Raw genomic sequence first — 10,489 nt, 5'->3', positions numbered from 1 at the left:
CACATCCCCAGGTAACCACAATTTTACTCTGCTTTTTTACAGGTTTAACTCTTTTAGATTCCACATATAAGTGATGTCATACAGTATTTGTTTTTCTCTCATTTATCTCTCAGCATAATGTGCTCAAGTCCATCCATGGTGCTGCAAATGGGAGATTATTAGCCCATCAACTTTGAAAATGCCTAAAAAAACAGTATTTCATTAATGTGTAGGCTGCATACATATCTGAGTAAATTTCATGAACCAATTACATATAGACTTTTCTTTTTAAGAAATTACATTGTACACATTTTTACTACAGCCCTGTTTGGAAAGACTTATATAAGACACTGTGTCTCACATAGCATTAACATATTATAAATGAGAAATTCAACCATTTTGTGTTTCATTAAAAAAATGTCTTTTGTCTCACATAGATACTTAATAAAACTTTTTAAAACATTTTTTACATAATCAATTATTTGCAGCTTAATCCTAAAACCTTAACATTTAAAGGAGGAGTATCTTTATGTCTACTATTAAATTCAGTGATATTTGACAGAAAAGTAAATGACATTTGTGGAAGGGAAGCAAATGTCCTTCACCTTTTTAAAAGCATGAGATATGTGACACATAATTGAAATGATTATATTCCAGAAAGGAAAACAAATTATTTTATCTTTCTGCCTATCTGTGCAAACATTCAATAAAGAAACGTTGAGTCATGAGTATAGTGCTACCTTGAAACACCATGGAGAGCTGTTTTTGAAAATCTATTCTTTAGGCCTACATCAGTAAGTCACTGAAATTATGAGTAATATTTTCACCAAATAGATATTCAGAGCTCACCCGTAAGGCTTGTCCAGAGGGTAGGAATGAATATTTGAATATAAGAACACAACAGATCCTTTGGAGTCATTTGGTAGAACCTTCTCATTTTATTGACTAGGAAACCTCACAACAGAGAGGTTGATTTGTCCAAGATCACACAAAAATCATAACAAATTTGGCCTTTCATTAACACATTGCTGCTTCTACTCTACCACCACTCCTTCCCCTTAGCCTGGGTTTAAATAAAGATGTAGAGGTTGTGGACCACAGTTTTAGTTGGTCTAATACTGTTAGTATTTTTGTTTCTTCCAATTCTGCTGTGAGTAAAAAATTACACACACTCCAGTTTTTGACTGAGTCAAACAAAATTTTGGCAATGTCTCTCTCCTTTTCCCAAGTCTTTTTGTTTATTATATGCTGTAGTGGTAAAGCCTGAGTTGGCAATAGTTAAGTGAGGACCCTGAATAAAAGATTGGCTCTTTGACTCCTCTGAATCAGCTGAGAGGACTAGATAAAAATAATTCCAGGGATGCTCCAAATAGAATAAGATGCAAGGCTCTTTCAGACCATTGAGAAAGGTATGATATTCCAGGACTCTGAGGCTGCTTACCTTTGCTCCAGTACTCTAGATAGATATGACAGGAGGAAATACAATAGGAAAAACAGAGACAGAAGGAATTGAGATGACTTCCCTGAGCCCAAGAAGGCATGTGCTGTTCTTATTCTAAATGCAAAGCTGTAAATCAACCTTTTCAAGACCAATGCTGTTTGAGTTGATATTCACTGAAAGTGACCCAAGAGTTTCAGAAATATTACAACCACAAGGTTGCTAAGCATCCCTCTAATGTACACAAGGCAAGAATAAAGACTTTTAACACAAGCCAAGACTATTCAAATAGAAGGATCTCAAATGATCCTGAAAGCAACGTGACCTGAATGCTTCCAGACCCTAATAGGAATGGGTTCTGCCATTGTTGGCTTACAAATCAAAATGTTATGCAATGGTCTCTTCAAATTCAAAAACAATTCCACTTCATTTTCCCCTAGTTCCATTCATAAATACATTCTATTTTGCATTTATAGCATTATTACATAAATAAAGTTAGATAACTGAAGGCAAATGTTCTTACATAAAGAGGAAGGTTAATAAATAGTAAGATACTGCAATTTAAGAAATATTCAATTTTTATTATACCAAAATATATTGCTGTATCATTCTTAAGTTAAACTTGTGTTTACTGTGCTATATTAAGTGCCACAGGGCAAAGCAGACATTTCACTAGCAAAGTGTAAATGAAGCAAACTTATTTGGTCAAATATTTTTAAAATGCAGCTTTTTGTCTGTTTTTTTAATAAGCATTTCATTTTTATAAGTATTTCACATATCTCCATATGTGAATGTTTATATATTTAAAATGAAGGCACAGAAAAAGGTAGATATCTTTAATTTCAAAAGGGAAAAAATTCAAATGAAAGTGTTATCACTTATTTTAAGCCAAATCTTCACCATGACCCCTGGATATCCTAAGCTTTAACGAAATATTTTTTCAAGACTTTAAAATGTCTAAAGAGAAATTGAGAAGTCACAGTTTCCATCTAACAACTTTTCACTCTCACCAATCACTCCACTGAATTTATGCTAAAAAATCACCAATTAACCACAATTTTGTCAAATCTAATGGACCCTCTTAGCGACTCACTGTAAAAACAACATCCATGAACTTTCCACATAGTTGGTTTCTCCTTCCTAGAAACTCTCTTACCTTGGCTTCTGTGACACTAAATCCTCCTGGATTTTCTCTTTTCTTCCTTGGCCACTATTTCAAAATTTTCCTGCTTCTGTTCTGTGCAACATTTTAATGTTGGAGTGAGTCAGGACTCATTTTTATGCCCTCTTCAGTTATCACTGTACAGTCTTGTCTCAGGTTAACTGGCAGCCTTCAATGTCATATTATCATGTCATTTTAACATGGGAGAGTCCCCACAATCCCATCCCATAGACATTTTGGTGGGAAGGGAATGTAATAAAACTGAGTAAAGAGACAAGAGAACTTATTAAATCCATAATGCAGGAGGCTGAAGAAACATAGACCTAAGTGTTCTCTTATAGTGAAGACAGCAAGATTATACCATTATGATGTTGCCAGGATTCACTTTTTTTTTTTTTTTTTTAACTTTAAGGACCACAGACAACTGGGCCCTGGAGAAGAGGCCAGAGGTTTAGAAAGACCAGGTGAAATGTGAGAGGAAAGGAGAAAATGGAGAGAGACCATATGTGTTCATGAACAGCTAATGGAAAGACTCTTTATTTGCTGTTTATTTTTTTTTTTCTGGTAATTGACTATGTGCACCATTCCAGATGCTAAAGGCATAATTAATGAGTTAATTAGTGCCCAGAACTCCTGGTTTTTATCTCCAGATTAAACTTTCCTTTGAGTTTCAGATGCTTATACTGAGTCATTACTCAATATATTCATGTCACTTCTGGCTACGGTTTTTTTAATGTATGCTTCTTTTTGCTCTTTTTATTCTGGTGATGTTTATCACACTGTTGCTCATGAAGAAACCTAAAAGCTGAACTTGACAATTCAGTATCCCTGATCCTCCTTATCAAATCTATCCACTCTCTTCCATCTCTGCTATCACTGCCCTAGTCCAAACCACCAGGACATCTTGCTTGGATTAATTCAATAGTCACTTGTTGTTGTTGTTGTTGTTGTTTATGGGTTTTTTTTTTTCCAAATTTTTATATGCATGCATAAATTCTTCATGAATCAAATAGTCAAATAGTTCTACATACAAGGCTTGCAGCATAGACACACACACACACATATATACATATATTCACATACACAAACACATGGTATCCTGGAATCTTCCTCATTTCCCATCTCTGACCATTGTCAATTCTATTAGCTAATTCTTTTAGCATTTACCTCTAAAACTCTACAAAATAAACAGATGCTCTCACTTCTTGATTCAAAGCGAAACATTAATTTGTTCCATAACATTTTACATTCCCTGGGGCTTATAATTGTCTAATTTTTTTTTTGTTTTACTATTTGATTACTTTTCTATTTAATCTAAAAATCTTTGCCAGTTGCTGTCTATATCTAAAGTTGTTCAATGTATCAGATATTATTTCAGTTTCTGATTCTTGGACCATTTCTCAGAGCCTGTTGAGTTGCTCTGGTCTGATTGGTTGATTTCCATACCCAGTTATCATCTCCTTTCAAAATCCTCTTGGGGATTCCTTTCAATTTGCTGTGTTTTGTGTTTTTTATATTCCATGGCTTTCAATGTCTTGGTTTATTCCCTTGTTTTAGTAGACCACCTCCTATAGTAGTCTCCTGAGAAATCCTGACTAGGAAGTAAGTTTCTGCATCTTTCATGTCTCAGTACATTTTATATTACTGTAGCAATTAATTGATAGTGGCAGACTCTAGTATATCATACATTGAAAATGGCTGTCCTTCAGAATTGGAAAGCATTGTGCCATTGTCTGCTAAGTATCCAGGGTTGTCACTGAGAACTCTAGTTTGATGCCAGTATTATATATATGTACTTTTTTCATTATTTGGGGTTTTTTTTGTTTGTTTTTAGTTTTTGTTTTCTATTCTTTCTGGAAGTTTGTAGGTTCTTAATTTTGGCCCTCTGAAATTTCATAATGGTGTACTTTGGCGGCAACTAGTGGAATATGCAGTATGAAAATTTATGTTCTTCTGACTTTGAAAAATGTAAAATTTTTCCATTTATGCTGTTTTTTATTTTCCCTCTTCTCCCTCTCTGGAATGGCAATATTTGAATATTGGCTGGCCTTCATGGGCTTATCTTCTAATTTTCTTATACATATTTTTTAATATTTTTGCTCCATTATCTGAACTATAACCCACTTTGCTTTACTATCTGCAGTATATACCCTAAGTTACCTTCCAAACACACTAAAGTTTTTCATTTATGCTCTGCTTTTACTTTTAATATCACAAGTTCTTTTGTTTTTTGTATTCTTTAATATTTTTGTTATTTTTTAATAGTATCCTGTTCTTGTTTCATGTTTATATATCTTTTCATCTCTCAAGTTTTAATCATGGTTTTTATTTTTTATTTTTATAGGACTTTTATTTTTATTTTTTAAATTTATTTTTTAAAAAATTCTTCTAGATCTATTTTTATTTTTATTCCAGTATAATTAACATATAGTCTATACATTACTCAGTGCTCATCATGATAAGTGTACTCTTAATCTCCTTCACCTATTTCACACATTCCCCCCATGCACCTCACATCTGGGAATCAACAGTTCTCTATATTTAAGAGTCTATTGTCTCCCTTTTCTTTGTTTTGTTTATTAAATTCCACATAGGAGTGATATCATACAATATTTGTCTTTCTCTGTCTGACTTATTTCACTTAGCATTATACCCTCTAGGTCCATCCATGTTGTTGCAAATGGCAACATTTCATTTTTTTTTATGGATGAGTAATATTCCATTGTACATATATACCACATCTTTTTTATGCATTTATCTATCAATGGACACTTGGGTTGCTTCCCTCTCTTGGCTATTGTAAATAATGTTGCAATAAATATAGGGGTACATATATCTTTTCAAATTAATGCTTTCATATCCTTTGGGTAAATACCCAGTAGTGGAATTATTGGATCATATGGTAATTCTATTTTTAATTTTTTGAGGACCCTTCATACTGTTTTCCACAGTGGCTACACCACTTTGCATTCCTACCAAAAGTGCACAAGGGCTCCTTTTTCTCCACATCCTTGCCAACACTTGTTGTTTCTTATATATTTTTTTATTTTAGCCATTTTGACAGGTATGATGTAATATCTCAATATAGTTTTGATTTGCATTTCCCTGATGATGAGTGATATTGAGCATCTTTTCATGTTTCTGTTGGCCATCTGTATGTCTTCTTTGGGAAAATGTCTATGCAGATTCTTTGTCCATTTTTAATTGGATTACTGTTTTTTGAGGTGTTGAGTTGTATCAGTTCTTTTTTATGTATTTTGGATATTAACCCCTTATCAAATATAAAATTTGCAAGTCTCTTCTCCTATTCATTATGTTGTCTTTTAGTTTTGTTGATTGTTTCCTTCACTGTGCATTTTTCTTTCTTCTGATGTATTCCCAATAGTTCCTTTTGCTTTTGTTTCCCTTGCCTTAGGAGACATATCAAGAAAAATGTTCCTATAGCTAATGTCAGAGAAATTATTCTCTGTACTCTCTTCTAGGATTTTTATGGTTGCAACCCATTCACCCCCCTAAGCTCTGAGATAGCGGAGGTAATTTACCCCCTCATTCTTTGTCCCTACTTGCATGAGACCTGGATAGACTGGTTCTTGAGATACTAGGAAAGTCAATGGTACAAATCTGCTAAATTCCTACATCTCTACTGCTGGTTGATGAGTCAGTTTTTTCCATGTTGCTTAGTCAGAGAAACCTTCCCTAATCTCACAAAACAGATTTTATCTCCCCACATACACTTACCAAAATTCTCTACTTCTGAGTACTTAGTGCAATTGCAATTAAACCTGCTTGCATAATTACTTATTTAACCTTTGTCTGCCATACTAGGTTATAAGCAACTTGACAGCAGTCCATGATTGTCTTGTTTTCACTTCCAATGCAGTGCTTGGCATATTTTCTAGTACATGACAAGTACACAGTTACTTATTTCTTAAATCAATGAATGAATCCAAGGAAGTAGGAGAACTGAGATAAACATCAGGAAAATCCTCAATACATGACTATAGCTACAACACTTAATTATTATGTTAAACTATGAAACCATTTTACAGTATTACATATTAATATTATGCTTGATCGGTACATCACTTCAAACTTAGATAAAAACTGCTAGTTGCTTCAGTTTCAAAGTACATGAACTAAAAAAGTTTTCTGACAATTTTATGAAGTCATATGGTTCTAGAAATAATACTAAAGGTATTAAAAATAAATGCATATATATTTCAAGTAGTGCTAAATAATATGAAGTAAAGTAAAGAAGAATAGGGAGCAATAGGGAAGCTCTCTTAAAAAGGGAAGACACAAGATCTTTATGATAAGCTCACTTTGAGCAGAAACTGAGAAGAAATTTGAGATCAAGCCATAAGGGTACTGGACTGTTCTTTACACACACACACACACACACACACACACACCATTAGCAGCATAAATATTAATTTTCCGTGGGAGCACAGTCAAAAATGGGAAAAATATTTTCCTATTTTGCAATTATGGGAAATATCTTCCATAAATTCATTGTGCTTTTCTCCAGTTCTTATCATTATTATGTCAGCATTTTTTTAGTTACTTTCCTTTATCTTCAGCTTCCACACTGTGGCCTTTCAAGACTGTTGGGAATAATAATAGGATTCACGTTGGGCCACACATCCATTGTTATAGAAAGTGAAGCTCTGAGGGGCGCCTGGGTGGCGCAGTCGGTTAAGCGTCTGACTTCAGCTCAGGTCACGATCTCGCGGTCCGTGAGTTCGAGCCCCGCGTCAGGCTCTGGGCTGATGGCTCGGAGCCTGGAGCCTGTTTCCGATTCTGTGTCTCCCTCTCTCTCTGCCCCTCCCCTGTTCATGCTCTGTCTCTCTCTGTCCCAAAAATAAATAAACGTTGAAAAAAATAAAAAAATTAAAAAAAGGGAAGTGAAGCTCTGAGATAGCGGTCTAATAGAGTCAGCTAAATTCTTTGCCAGTAGTACTCAAACCCTCAGTTATTTTCTGGTTGGAATGATTTTGTCTTGTGGCAGATAGATATAGATACAGACATAGAGATATAGACATAGACATAGATATAGATCAATCATATAGATATATAGATATAGACAACCCCAAAGAGGCTTGCTGATAAAAGTTTCCAAAGAATCATCCCCTTGGAGATTTATGATTCAGGGTGATTCAAAAGTGAGAAACATAGTCCTACTAGTCATCCTTCTTTCCTGATATTCCCTACAAACCTCCAGTGGTCTTGGCACTTAATTCCATATGATTGCTTGGATACATAACATGCAGACAATAAGCTTTATTTCCACATACATATTCTTCACTCCCAAACTAAAGATCTTGAAAAGGAGAGAACAAGAGTCACAGAGAGAATACAGAAACCCAAGTACCATTTTAAATGTCAAACTACAACCTGAACACCAGGCTTCAGTAACATGAGCAGCAGCAGCACTTTGTCACATCTAAATTTCAAATTTAATATGCAAATACATATCATATTCTACTACCTACATTATGAAGTTTTTATTTACATGGACATGATAATTTCTCTATATTATTAACTACCTTGCATCATTCTATCCAACCTCAAATTCATCACCCTATAATAATAGCTAATGTCAGTCGAGTATTTATTAAACTTGTTGGCATGATAGATAGATAGATAGATAGATAGATAGATAGATAAAAAGAGATTTTTATATTTAGCCTCATTTAAATATCACATCAGCTCTTGTAAAGTAGGGGTTAATTTACCCCCGTTTTACAGAGAAGGAGGAAACCTTCATGGAGAGAGAGGGCAATTTACCCACAGTTGCAGAGCTGGTAAGTTGCAAATCCTTTATGCAAACCTAAATACTTTTAGGCAAGAATCATATTACAGAACTTTGATCCTTATCCTGTACTGTCACAATCTTCCTCTTCCTCTTCTCTCTAGTGTCTCTCATTACCCCATTTCTTCTTTTATTAGTCAGGCCAGTTGAATAACAATTTTTGTGATTCCATTCTCTATCTGCCACAAGAAAGCCCTCAACAAAAACCTTGTCCTTTTGTCCTAAGCCTATCCACATAGATATCAATGATTCTATCATTTGTGGATTATTAAGCATAAGCTTTTATGGATACCATATTACTGGTGAAATGCACATTGACCAACAAGAAAGCTAAATACAGTTATAATTGACTCAACACATCCTTCTCCTTTTTAACATTATTTTTCATTACATATTCATAATAAAATCAGAAAATGACTCTGCTTTCCAATGGTTTGATTAATACTTGCTCAGCCAGGTATTGAGGTAAAGAGCTTGTGGTGCATTAATCTTAACAGTCTTTCTAGTTCTATATAATAATCATAATGGGAAATTATTAAGCCAGAGTTGAAAAGATAATTTTAGAGGGCTTGGTATAAACTCACCAGATATTTATATTGACTGTCTAAGTCCGAGAAAGGGAAAAAGTTATTTGAAAGTGAAAGAATGTGTTATAGAACATTATACTCAAGCCAACAAGTCTGGTTCTAATCCCAGTTATATTTTTAACTTGTATTAATATGAGCAAAGTTATTTATTTTATCCATCTGTTAAGTGGGAATGTTGAATTATATTAGCACAGAGTTTCATTTATATGCTAAAATTCTATTTCCATACTATTACAAAACGAAGGAATTGGCAAGTTAATAGAGACAGCCTTTTCCAGAATTGATATCTAAGATCAAATAATTTTGACTTCCTCTTCAATTTAAAAAGAAAAAAGGAAGGAAGGAAGGAAGGAAGGAAGGAAGGAAGGAAGGAAGGAAGGAGGTATATGGGCAGGAAGGAAGGAAGGAAACAACCAAACAAGCAATAGCATTATTTATCAAATTCTTTGAAAACGTTGACATGGTTCAGCTATCCACTTGACTCCTACCAAACTTCTACAGTCCAACTTTGACTATATGGGCTTGCTGAATTCTTATTCTTTTATATTATAAACTGCATAAATAAGTAGATATTCTTTCAGAAATAACTTCTTTTTCCAAAGAACATGGATGGGCAAAGCTCATCTAACTTCCTCATCTTATTCAATTACTTTTAGTATAGTTTGTAACAGGCGGATGTCAAGATGGCACTTGGCCACTAACTAACCATCCTTTTAAGTATCCCAGTTTTTTCTAGACTAGTCATTCTCAACTTTAGCTGCACACTGGGATCATCCGGGGAAGCTTTTGAAACTACTGATGTCTAGGTCCCACCTCCAGAGATTCTGTTTAACATGTCTGGCTTAAGGCTCAAACATTGGGATTTCTTAAAAGCTCCCAGGTGATTCTCATGAGAAACCAATAGTGAGAATTTTTCTGAATTCTGAAAGTGTGTTGAAGGAACCTAAACTGGATCATTGAAAATACTGTGCTCACATTTCTATATCAGTTTCTCTGCTTCACTCCTGGTACAATCTGAGTTAAAAGAAAGAGCATATACCATTGATTTGTGAGTGTAAGGAAATATTGCTATTTTAAAGAAAAACACTGCTGGCTTTTCTATGTGAGAACCTGAATAAATCCTCTTAGATGCAAAATGGCTTCTTTCCATTAAAAAAATATATAGATGTTTTTCATTGTGAAAGGTAAGACATAGGGTAGAGCTGGAATGAGAAAACGTAAAGAAACATAATTAATTGGTTTGCATAATAATGTTAATATTTGCTCTTGTTGCTATAGAGAGTTAATTTTAAGATAAAGTTGAGCTTTGGAGGAGCACGGGTGGCTCAGTCAGTTAAGCATCGACTTTGACTCAGGTCATGATCTTACAGCTGGTGAGTTTTAGCCCCACGTCTGCTCTGTGCTGACAGCTCAGAGCCTGGAGTCTGCTTCAGATTCTGTGTCTCCCTCTCTTTCTGCCCTTCCCCCACTCATGCTCTTTCTTTCTCAACAATAAATAAACATTAAAAAAA

This window comes from Lynx canadensis, chromosome C2 (genome assembly GCF_007474595.2).
Source record: "Lynx canadensis isolate LIC74 chromosome C2, mLynCan4.pri.v2, whole genome shotgun sequence".
Taxonomy (NCBI): Eukaryota; Metazoa; Chordata; class Mammalia; order Carnivora; family Felidae; genus Lynx; species Lynx canadensis.
Note: the sequence above shows the minus strand (reverse complement) of the source record.